Source organism: Protopterus annectens, chromosome 1.part1 (assembly GCF_019279795.1).
Source record: "Protopterus annectens isolate FY-2018-M chromosome 1.part1, PAN1.0, whole genome shotgun sequence".
Taxonomy (NCBI): Eukaryota; Metazoa; Chordata; order Ceratodontiformes; family Protopteridae; genus Protopterus; species Protopterus annectens.
In genome coordinates, this window is record NC_056726.1 from 773,299,013 (window position 1) to 773,309,480 (window position 10,468).

Here is a 10,468-nt window from a genome sequence, read left to right on the forward strand (position 1 = left end):
CTTTTAAATGGAAAGAATTAAACAACATGGATATATTGTATTGTATTGTATTATATTATATTATATTATAGTATATTATATTTTGTGTTTGTGGAAAAGATGTGAAGAATTATTATATAACAACAAGGAACAATGAAGAAATGATTGAAACAGAAAGATGGTTGTGGTTGAAGGGATTGCAATGGTAATTAATGTAAAAAAGTAAAGTGCATACATTCTGAAATACTATGATATGATATAAAAAAGTTGCAAATATTACAAGATGTATAAATAAAGCAGCTAATATGCTTGTCAGTGGAGGAGTCCAAGTTGGCAGAGAGGATGGGCACAGTGGAGTCTGGAAGGAGTAACTTCAAATAAAAAAATGATAAAATGGTTAAAAATTTTACACTGTAATCTAGAGTATTACAAGATGAAGTTTTGGTGTCAGTAATGCTGAAGCAGCCAGCAAATTAATTTGTTTTATCTTGGGGTGATGTAATGGAAAAGCAGTTTCAGGAACACAGTGATGGCATACCATCAGAAGCTATAACGCCCAGGCATGGATTGAGCTTAGATGATGACACATGTAATATGGAAAGTAAAAAGGTCACGAAGGAAGCAGAAGAGAGACAGAGTGAGCTAGAGAGGCAAACAATAACAAAATCACATTTTTGTTATGCAGGAGTTACATTAACAGCTGCGGATTTCAAAAAGAAAACAGATTTTTCACAATAGTCTAAACCTGCAATTTGTATTAGAACAAGAAATGAGCAAAAATGAACAGATCTAAATGATATACATTGTTTACCTTTAGGCTTTGTTCTCTTGGATTTGGATGCTATCATTCAACTAGGAACATTTTTTGCTTATGTTTTTTGAAACACATGCACTGTCATTTACGCTTAGTTACCTTTTTGATAAAAAGCAGAATTATGTAATTTAGTATGAATATGTTATTTCTAGTTTCTTATTTCAGGTAAAAGAAAAAGTTGTTTTTCTTTTTTACAATTTAAAAACATTTATTTATTTGTCCTTTGATAATAGGGAAGGTTCAACTGATCCTGTGGCCCAATTTCAGTGGTGGTCCTATACTGATGTTGAATATATGGATATAAAAATGTATTTTGGAAAAGAATGTTAGTCTGATTAGATGTGAACAAAATTATGATGGTGGGGTATTTGGAATAGTGGCTGAAAATTATGGGTAACGATAAAAACTTTAGAAAAGGTTATCGATCCCTTATCTAGTGTTCATATTTTAAACAATGTTAGAGGATTTTTTTTATAGAGGTCAGCTTAAGATATGCTTTTTGTGGCTAACTTCAATATGCTGTAAATATCTGTCCCTTTAAATGATGCAGTAACTGTGGGGATAAAAGGCATATAATTAAGGAAATGTATATTACAGTGTATTAAGTATGGCAATGAAGAATACTTGTGGTTTGATAGTCAGGGACAAGAGGACAGTGCAAGGGTAGACAGTAGCCAGGCAGGTCTCAAACAAGGCATCATAAGGAATATACCTGTAGGGCTTTATGTGGGGTAGAAATCTAGGTAAAATTAGGATACAAGGTATGCAGGAAGAAACAAATATTTATTAGGCATTAAATAATGCTTTAGAAGAAGTTGTAGGAAAGGACAGTTACAATAGACAAGATTTGGTATAAACTGAGGAAGGGGAATATTAGCACTAAGGATACAGAAGATAAAAGTGGCACTATGGGTAGCAGAGTTCACAAATGAAAAAGAAAACCAAAATATGTATTCATGTAGAATGTAGAAAGAATAAAATAAAAATTGTTGATTCATTTTTCTTGTTTAACTTTAAATATCAACAGCATTAAGGGTAAATGTTGACAAATTACAATATTACAGTGGTTAAAAACATGATTTTATAATTTTCCTGGATACTAGACTATGTTCTTATTGGGAAAGAGAACAATTCAGTATTTTTTTTGGGGGGGGTGCATTCTTTGAACGGTTGGAACTGAGCCATGTTCTGGTGTTGATTTTCTTTATAAACAGCATAACATACCAATTAAAGACAGTGAAGATTTAGTGGTGAATACAAAAAAAAAAATATGTAAAACAGAATAATTTGAATTTTTGACTGAATTATGTATTAATAGAAGCTATAATAAAGTTGAACTGGATAAAATTGCAAAGGATTTTTTTAGAAATAAGAAGAAATATCAGCCTAACTTAAGAGCTGGTTTGCTAGACAAAGTGGATATTGATAATAAAACCTATATTAGCAGCTTTGCCACCCCATTCCTGTTGATAATGCTGCAGCAAAAAGAGCCATAACAGAGAATTGGATTAGTATAAGTGGAAATAGGGACATATTTAGAGCTTTGGGTTCTAAACAGTTATTTGCAAATAAAAAAGGGAAAGAATATAAAATCTTTATAAACAGAAAGATACACTTGTTGATTATGTAAATACTTTAGTTTTATTAACAATAGTCCATTTTTATATTTAGAACATATGACAGAATGACAGTGTTAATGGACATTTTGATTGTAGTTCAACAAATATTTATTTTATTTATTTATTTTATTTTACATTTGTTAACCAGGATTGTCTGACTGAGCAAAAGCCCTTTTTCAGCAGAGGCCCGGGGATAAAAGCTCCAAAACATAGTTACAAAAAATATAACCATTACAAACACAGTTAACATTACAATAATTCATAATAAAACTTGTAGAACCGTTATCATATATATGCAGTTACAGTTATCTATAAAAATGTTATGAAGAATACTGCAGCCGAAGGAAAGGTAATAGTGTTAGGTAAAAATGATGAAGTACACTTGTTTAAATTGTAAATGTTTTGGTACAGAGGAGAAGAAATGATGGTAAGACAGAGGAAGTTAGGTTTGTTATTTAGTGAAGGTATATTCAAGGAGGCGGAGAACAGGTACAAATCCAATGACTTTTTAAGTACTCTTTAGTGGCTAGTTTGAATACTTTAGGATGTGAAAGTGATCTAACTTCTTGTGGGAGTTTGTTCCAAGCAATAGAGGGATGGTAGCCATATGTAATGACTCCTATTTTGGACTTGGGCTTGTAGATTTGTAAAAGGTCTTGGGTTGAGCTCCTGAGTAGTCTGGATGGGACATAGTGAGAGATTATGGTGCCTAGTGCTGGACAGTAGGATGGTGAATAAATAATGGAGCATATAATTTGGAGCTGAGAGAGGAGTAGGAGGTGTGCTAGTTCGAGCCAGGTTAGATGTTTGAGTGGTGAGATTTGTAGGTTTGTTGTGCAGAAAATCTGGCTATTTTGTGATAGGTTGATTCAAGTTTGCTAAGTAAGGTGGAGTTAAGATTTGTGAGTATTTGGGAGCAGTATGTTAGGCATGGCAAAAGATAAGCATGGGTGATTGTGGTTCTAAATTCAGGGGTTAGGAATCTTTTATTTCTGTAGAGCAGTCTTAGTTTATGATGGGTTTTCCTGATACAGTTATTTATATGGAGGTTGAATTTTAGCTGATCATCAATGGTTACACCAAGGAGTTTAGTACTAGAGTCAGCAGCTATGAGAGTGTGATTTAGTGATTTTATTTGAAAAGTAGATTTGATATGAGTAACAGTTTTGGGGAGAAAGAGTAAGAGTTTGTTTTTTGGGGGTATTAAGGATGAGCTGATGATTGGTGAACCAGGTTTAAACAGAGTTGAAAGAAGACTGGGTAGCTGTTAGAAGTTCAGAGGGTGAGTTAGCAATGGTGATAACTGTGGAGTCGTCTGCATATTGGACTAATGAGGATTGTGGACAAGAGGAGTAGAGTGAGTTGGTGAAGATATTGAAAAGTAGTGGTCAAGGAAGGATCCTTGGGAAACACCCATTTTCACTGGAAGGGGAGATGATTGTGAGGAGTGCCATCATACTGATTGCTGCCGGTCAGTGAGATAGCTGGAGAACCTGCTATTGCTGTAGTAGAGAAGTTGAGATCAGAGAGTTTATTCAGTAGCAGAGGATGTGACACAGTGTTGAAGGCTTTTGATAGGCCAAGGAATAAGCATGAGACAAGTTTATGATTATCTCTAGCTATAGAAATGGTGTTGAGAAAGGAAAGTAGAGCTGTAGTGGTACTATGTTTGGGTCGGAAACCATGCTGAGGGGCAGTGAGGAGTGTACCCTGTATAAGATATTGTATTACTTGTGTATGTATACATTTTTCTAAGACTTTAGACAGAGTGGAGAGGATAACTATTGGTCTGAAGTTTGAGAGTTATTTGGAATTGCCACCTTTGTGAATAGGTATGGTGTATAACTGTTTCCAGATAGCAGGTATTTTAGCTTCAGAGATGGAACGGTTGATTAAAATAGATACTGCAAAGCAATAGAGGGAGCAGCTATCTGAAGAAAGTAAGATGGGATACTGTCAACAGAAACAGAGCATGGTTTAGTTTGGAAAGAAGAGACTGCTTTAAGGAAAAAAGAGTTTGCAGAGTTGGCTGTGGGTAGAGGTTCCAAGTAATTTGGAACATTGTTACTGGAGTATTTTAGGTTAGGATTGAAAAGTTTGGCTATTGACTGAATGAAATAGACATTGAAGGAGTTAACAGTCTCTTTGGGAGATTTGTCCGGAGATGGATTACATGAAGTAGGATTACCAGGATGAAGTATTTGGTTTATGGCATTCCAGAATTTTTTGAGATCTGATTTTAGGGCAGCTGGAGGCTTATAGTAGAAGTCTTTTATATGGTTTACATTGATAAGTGTTATTCATGTGATAGCTTCTGTGTGAGTAAAAACATGCAGAGGCTCTTATAAAGAATATATCAATGTTTATATAGCATTAACACACACGATTCCTCTAAGCTTTTGATTGTGTGTAGACATTTTTTTAAAACAATGTTCTTTGTTATTGAATAAGTAAATGAAAAGTTAGAAAATGTGATTTCAGTAATACCCTAGAAGTTAAAAATATGCTGGCACTTGATAATAAATGCAGAGAGATTGCTAAGTTAAATAATGTTATAAATATTAAGTGTTATCTAAAATCTTTACCAGGGCATTAAGAAGTATTTTCTTATTATATGTTCATTTAATATTGTTTTAAGATTATTACTGTATGTATATAGAGTAGGACTATAACAGTGTTTTAAATGTAATACATTTCCCATGTATTTATGACTTCATATTATTAATTAATCTGAGTCACATGAAGCTTATAAATATGAGCTTAATTACCAATGCCTTATTTAGTTCTGATGAAGTCCATGTAAGAATTTGGGAATGAATTGTGCTTAACTGAAAGAATAAAGTGTGCTGCTCTCAGTTCACAAGGACATTTTTATTTGTTCTAAGTGCAAGTGCATGTTATGTTACCAGATGAGTTTTTAATTGAAATATTCAGTAGAAACACATTGTAAAGATTGTCTAAGGAGAGAAAGAGACATTTATGAAAAAATAGACAAGATACAGATGTTGCTGTATAGACAGACATTTTTAAATTGAGAAAAGAAGAGGTATTATCTGTTTTACAAGGGGGTTTAAAGGCATGAAAATACAATCTATAGTTTGTTTGATGACACTGGAATAAAAATAAGGATAGGCAAACTATTATGACTATGGATAATTTTTAGAATTGCAAGGACAATGAAGAGTTAAAATAATTTTAGAAATGATAGATTCAGCTTTCAAAAAAATTCATAAGAAAATTTATATAAGCTTAAAATGGTGTTAAGATGTGTAGCTAATGGGGAAGACAGACTCAATTATGTTTTTTTTATATTGCCATGGATGGAGTGCAAAAAATGTGTCTTAGATATTTTGAAATTTTCGGGGGTTTATAGTGATTGCATAGTACATATTGTCATAAAGATTTTTTATGGAAAAAGGATAAGAATTGGAATATGAAAAAATGGAGTCCTATCATTCTGTGTAACACAGATTACAAAATCTTGTTAAAAGTCCTAAAGGTTAGAATAAGGGATGGTATTAGTAGGTATATGATGACAGGAATGTATAGTGTGCCAGGAAAAAAAATTAAGGAACTTGTATTGTTAATTAAACATGTAGTATATGAAGTACAAGTGAGAAGAGAGGGGGTACTTTTGGTATGTGATATAGCAAAGGCCTTTGATAGCGTAGAGCACAGGCCATTTTGGGAAATATAACAGTATGCTTTTGGTCTCAAGATGTGGAGGTTGATATGTAGAGTCAACATGCATCTAGAGGTACATTGTGTCATTGTTAGTAAATGGCTGGAAAGGTACTTACATCAGAATGTGGAGGGAAGTTAGGCAGGACTGCCAACTAAGTGATATTCTTTTTCTTGGTGATGAAAGCAGTAATTAAGTGCGTGGATATTACATTTTTTAGCGGGATAGTGGAAGTTGGTTAAAGGGGTGAAAGTTTCACAATTTTTTGTTTATGTGGATGATTTAGTGCTAGTTTCTCAGGATAAGCAGCTATTGCTATATTTGTTTAAGGGATGGAAAGGACATTATGGAAAGTAGAATTATAAATAAATAGGGGAAAAAGTAAGGCATTTCGGATGGAGATTTGAATGCCAGGTATGGAATCAACCTGACTGGAAATAAAAGCTTCAGGCCTTACTTTTGGTTGTCAAGAAATTGTTCAGAGACAATTGAAAAGTGTGAATTCCAAAATAAATTACACAATTAGCTTTTGGACAATCTTCAGTATGACCTTTAGATGGAATGCTTATTTAATAAATATGACACTTACATAGCTGGTATTTTTATTTTGTCTAAGGAAAAAAAAAGAAATATAAGCTATTGTTTTTTCATATTTCTGGGGATCCCAATTAAATATAATCAGGAGAAATATTGTTTGTAATGAAGTAATGAAATGGGAGATTAATTTTGTTCATCTGGGAAAGTCTTTTAATATCATTACATATGTAGTCTGTGTTACAAAGCAGTAAAGACAGGGACAAAGATGTATTGTGAATTTCCTTATTTAAAATATAGCAATCTTTTTGGAATAATTATGAAAAAGGAAAGAGCGTAAGCTTCAGCAGGGAAGAAGAAATGTGGGAATTTCAGAATAGGATGCATCCGTGTAAAATAATTTTACATGGCTTGGTGGCTGATAGAAAATAGTGGTATACATGTATTACAGACCTTTTTTAATATAAAGATGGATATGTTAAGAGAAGTACACAAAAAGAAAGGGAATTAGAAAAAGGAAACTCACCTATGGTGGAATACTAGAATGGTTTGGCTTTTTGTAACAGCTGTCCTTACTAAAATTTCCTGTTAAACAAAACATGAGGTAAATTTTGGCAGAAAGGAGGCTTCATAGGCAAGAATGCAATGTACCGGAAGATGATGAGCATGTTTTCTTAAAATGTACTGGGACTCAAAACTTTGGGGATATGTTATATTAGGAACTCCCATTTGAGGAAATAAAAATATATCAATGGCTATTATAAGCTTTAGAGACTATGGGATTCCACGGGATACACATGTTGAAAAAATAGAGCACTTTTATCTGCTCTTTGATTCTTATGGTTGCCACAATGCTAAGCAGTATTATATAATAAAGATGTGTTGTTTTCCAGAAATGTTGCATAGTCTAAACTTTTGGTGATGACAGAAGACTGAGGGGGGTGAATTATTTATTATTGCTCAGTTTTTTCTTTTATGATTATTTCAGTTTTATAAGCTGGAGTGCTTTTTAATTTATGTGTGCTATTTATTGTTCATGATTCTGTAATACAGAACCCCTGCTGTACATATTTATTTTATACATTTGCTAATATGAATGCTTTGTTTTCTTTTGTGATTTTTACTTAAAAATAAAGACCCCCTACAGTTTTCATTAAGCACCATGGGATCTTTTACATCCACCTGAGCTATCACCAGCTCAGGCTGATGGAGCCTTGGTTTAATGTCTCATCTTAAGGCTGGCATCCCCAGGAGGGCAGCACTCCACTTATGCTGCACCCCAGTGTACTGAAACATTACTCCAGCTAGCACATGTAGGTATAGAGCACACAGCATTCTGCTCTCCAATACCAAAGATGAATGTGTTCCCTGCAGAGCTACCAAGATTACAGATGTATTCCTTTGATTCAAACTATTTCAATATAATACAGTTGTGAGCATATGATTCTTATTTCAAAGCATTAATTTCAACCACATTCATCTTCAAATGTGATAATGTTAGTTTATCACATGCATTATTTAGTCATGGTTAATATTAATCTCTTTAGTTCACTTCAATGATTTGTGTTTCATAGTCCATGTGTCTGTTTCAATATACCTTCTGGAGCATAGAAAATGCAACACTTTAATTCCTTTGACACAATCAGAGGCTAAAACTGCAGTACAAGTTACACTATACTGATAGTATACAGCTGGGTATTATTTATTGCAGGTGGCTAGATTTAGAAGTAGCATATACCATATCATATATAATCTGGATTTGGAAATATTGCTGTTATGCACAGTATTATTCTGATACAGTGATAGTGTGCTGCTTTAATGTGTTCACCAGTAAAGTCAATGCTTCTTATTCTGAGTGGAACACTATTCCAGCAGTGAGGAAAAGTACTATCTGGCAACTGTTTCCCGCACTAGTAACAGTTTTATCTACTTTTGTAAAGGGTTGTATTGAAGACCTCAAACATCTATTAGATGTATACCATGATAAGAAGTTGAATGCATCACACCATACATTTGTATGTAATAGCCTATGCTAAGTTGATCTGTAGTAGTTGGAGAGACATGATTATGCTTTGAAACTGGGGAAAGGAATGTCTTGTTAAGCACCTTTCTGACATCAGAAAGGTGCTTAAAAAGCTTTTATTAAGAACCCATCATTACTGATAAGTTCTAGTCTTCTGGTAGAGTATTAGTAACACCAGCAACCACCAAATAAGAGTGTTATGGATCTATTAAACACTGTATTCCCAAACTCTCCTATGTTGGCTGCTCTCTTTGTGTGGCAGTGGTACTACATTGTTTTTCACTAATTTTTGTAACATGAAAACCCTGCAAACTCCCACATCACTTCACACATATGCCTGTTGGTGAGGTGAGGGAGTTTGTACTACATAATTGCTGTATTGGGAAGATTGTGAGCCTTACTTCAAAGTTTGAGAACTTCGGTGTAATAAATATTAATTTAGCATTTATTTTTAACCTGCAAAAACTTTCCTTCTTGAGGAAGCTTGAACTAAGTGATAATTGGATATCTAGTGGCCATGTATACTTATTTTAACTTAATTGGAAACAAGATCAAAGTCATGAGTACTTTAGAGCATCCAAAAAGCTGAAGAATTTGCAGAGCTTGGACCACTTTTACCTATGAAGAAACTATACTTAATGAGTACAGAGATAGTTTGTTTGAAATGTTTCTAAACCTCACATACCTTGATGGATTTGATGCAGATAATCAACAGGTTTGTGATTCTGGTCCAAACGCTAATGGGGATGGATTTGTGGAAAAATGGTTATGATGAAAACTGGAATGTAGATGAAAAAGAAGATTAGGAGGATGAAGACCCTGAAGAACTCAGTGATGAAGATAAAGACAAAGAACTTGGTGAATAAGAGGAGGAATATGATGAAGCTGAGGAAACAGAAAATGATAAAGATCCACCATGTGTAGGAAAGAGGAACAGGGACTTGGAGAAAGATCATAGGATCATATGAGATTACTAGGCTATTGACCTGGAGGTCATTTCAAGTCTAGCTGTTTAATTCCAATGTAATGTCATACAAATGTTAGTTAATATTCAAGATTGCATTTAGTAATGACTGCCCATGTCCAGGAGGGTTATGTGTGCTATTCCCAGTAAGAAGTTACGTTGCTCCATCCACTCATCCAGGTTCCTTTTGAACAGTGTCATAGAGATGCTCTATTTCACATGAATACAGAGCCTATTCCAAAGATGCAGCAGCAAGTCCTATTTAAGTTGAAGGTCATATTTAGGTCCCCGGAATGGGTGGCCCTAGTCCTGTTTGATTTACAGATATGCAGCAAGTTCATTAGGTTTGCATCTGAGATTGTTCTGTAAGCCAGGCATAAGTTGTCCCTTAAAAGTCTATATGCTACAGAGTAAAGTAGCAAGGACTTTAGTTAGTCTGTGTATGACATGTGCTGGAGTCCTTTGATTTTCTTTGTTAGAAACCTCTGAGGTCTCTCCAGTTGCTGCAGGTACTTTGTATGGTACATGACGAAAGGGGTGTTATACTCAATTATGGGCCGGATTAGTGCCGAGTATAGAGGGGTTATAACCTCTTTTGCTCTCAAAGGTGATCACTTTACTAATCAAGTGTGCTACATAGAAAGCCTTCCTTACTACAGTAGACACATGGGGGTTGAAGTTAAGGTCATGGTCAAGTTGTGAATCCAAGTTGCTTACCACTTTGTGGGTACTTAGCTTATTGTTGTTGATTTGATAGTGTGAAGAGACATTGTTTGTGCTGAAGGGAATGATAATGCATTTCTTTGCATTCAGTTTGAGACCGTGACTAAGGCTCCAGTTGTTGGTCTGCATA

At 34.3% G+C, this 10,468-nt stretch overlaps 1 pseudogene; it reads left to right on the forward strand.

Annotated features, from left to right (window-relative positions):
* Positions 1 to 8,984: 8,984 nt before the first annotated feature.
* LOC122815036 lies at positions 8,985 to 9,619 on the forward strand (annotated as a pseudogene).
* Positions 9,620 to 10,468: the final 849 nt, after the last annotated feature.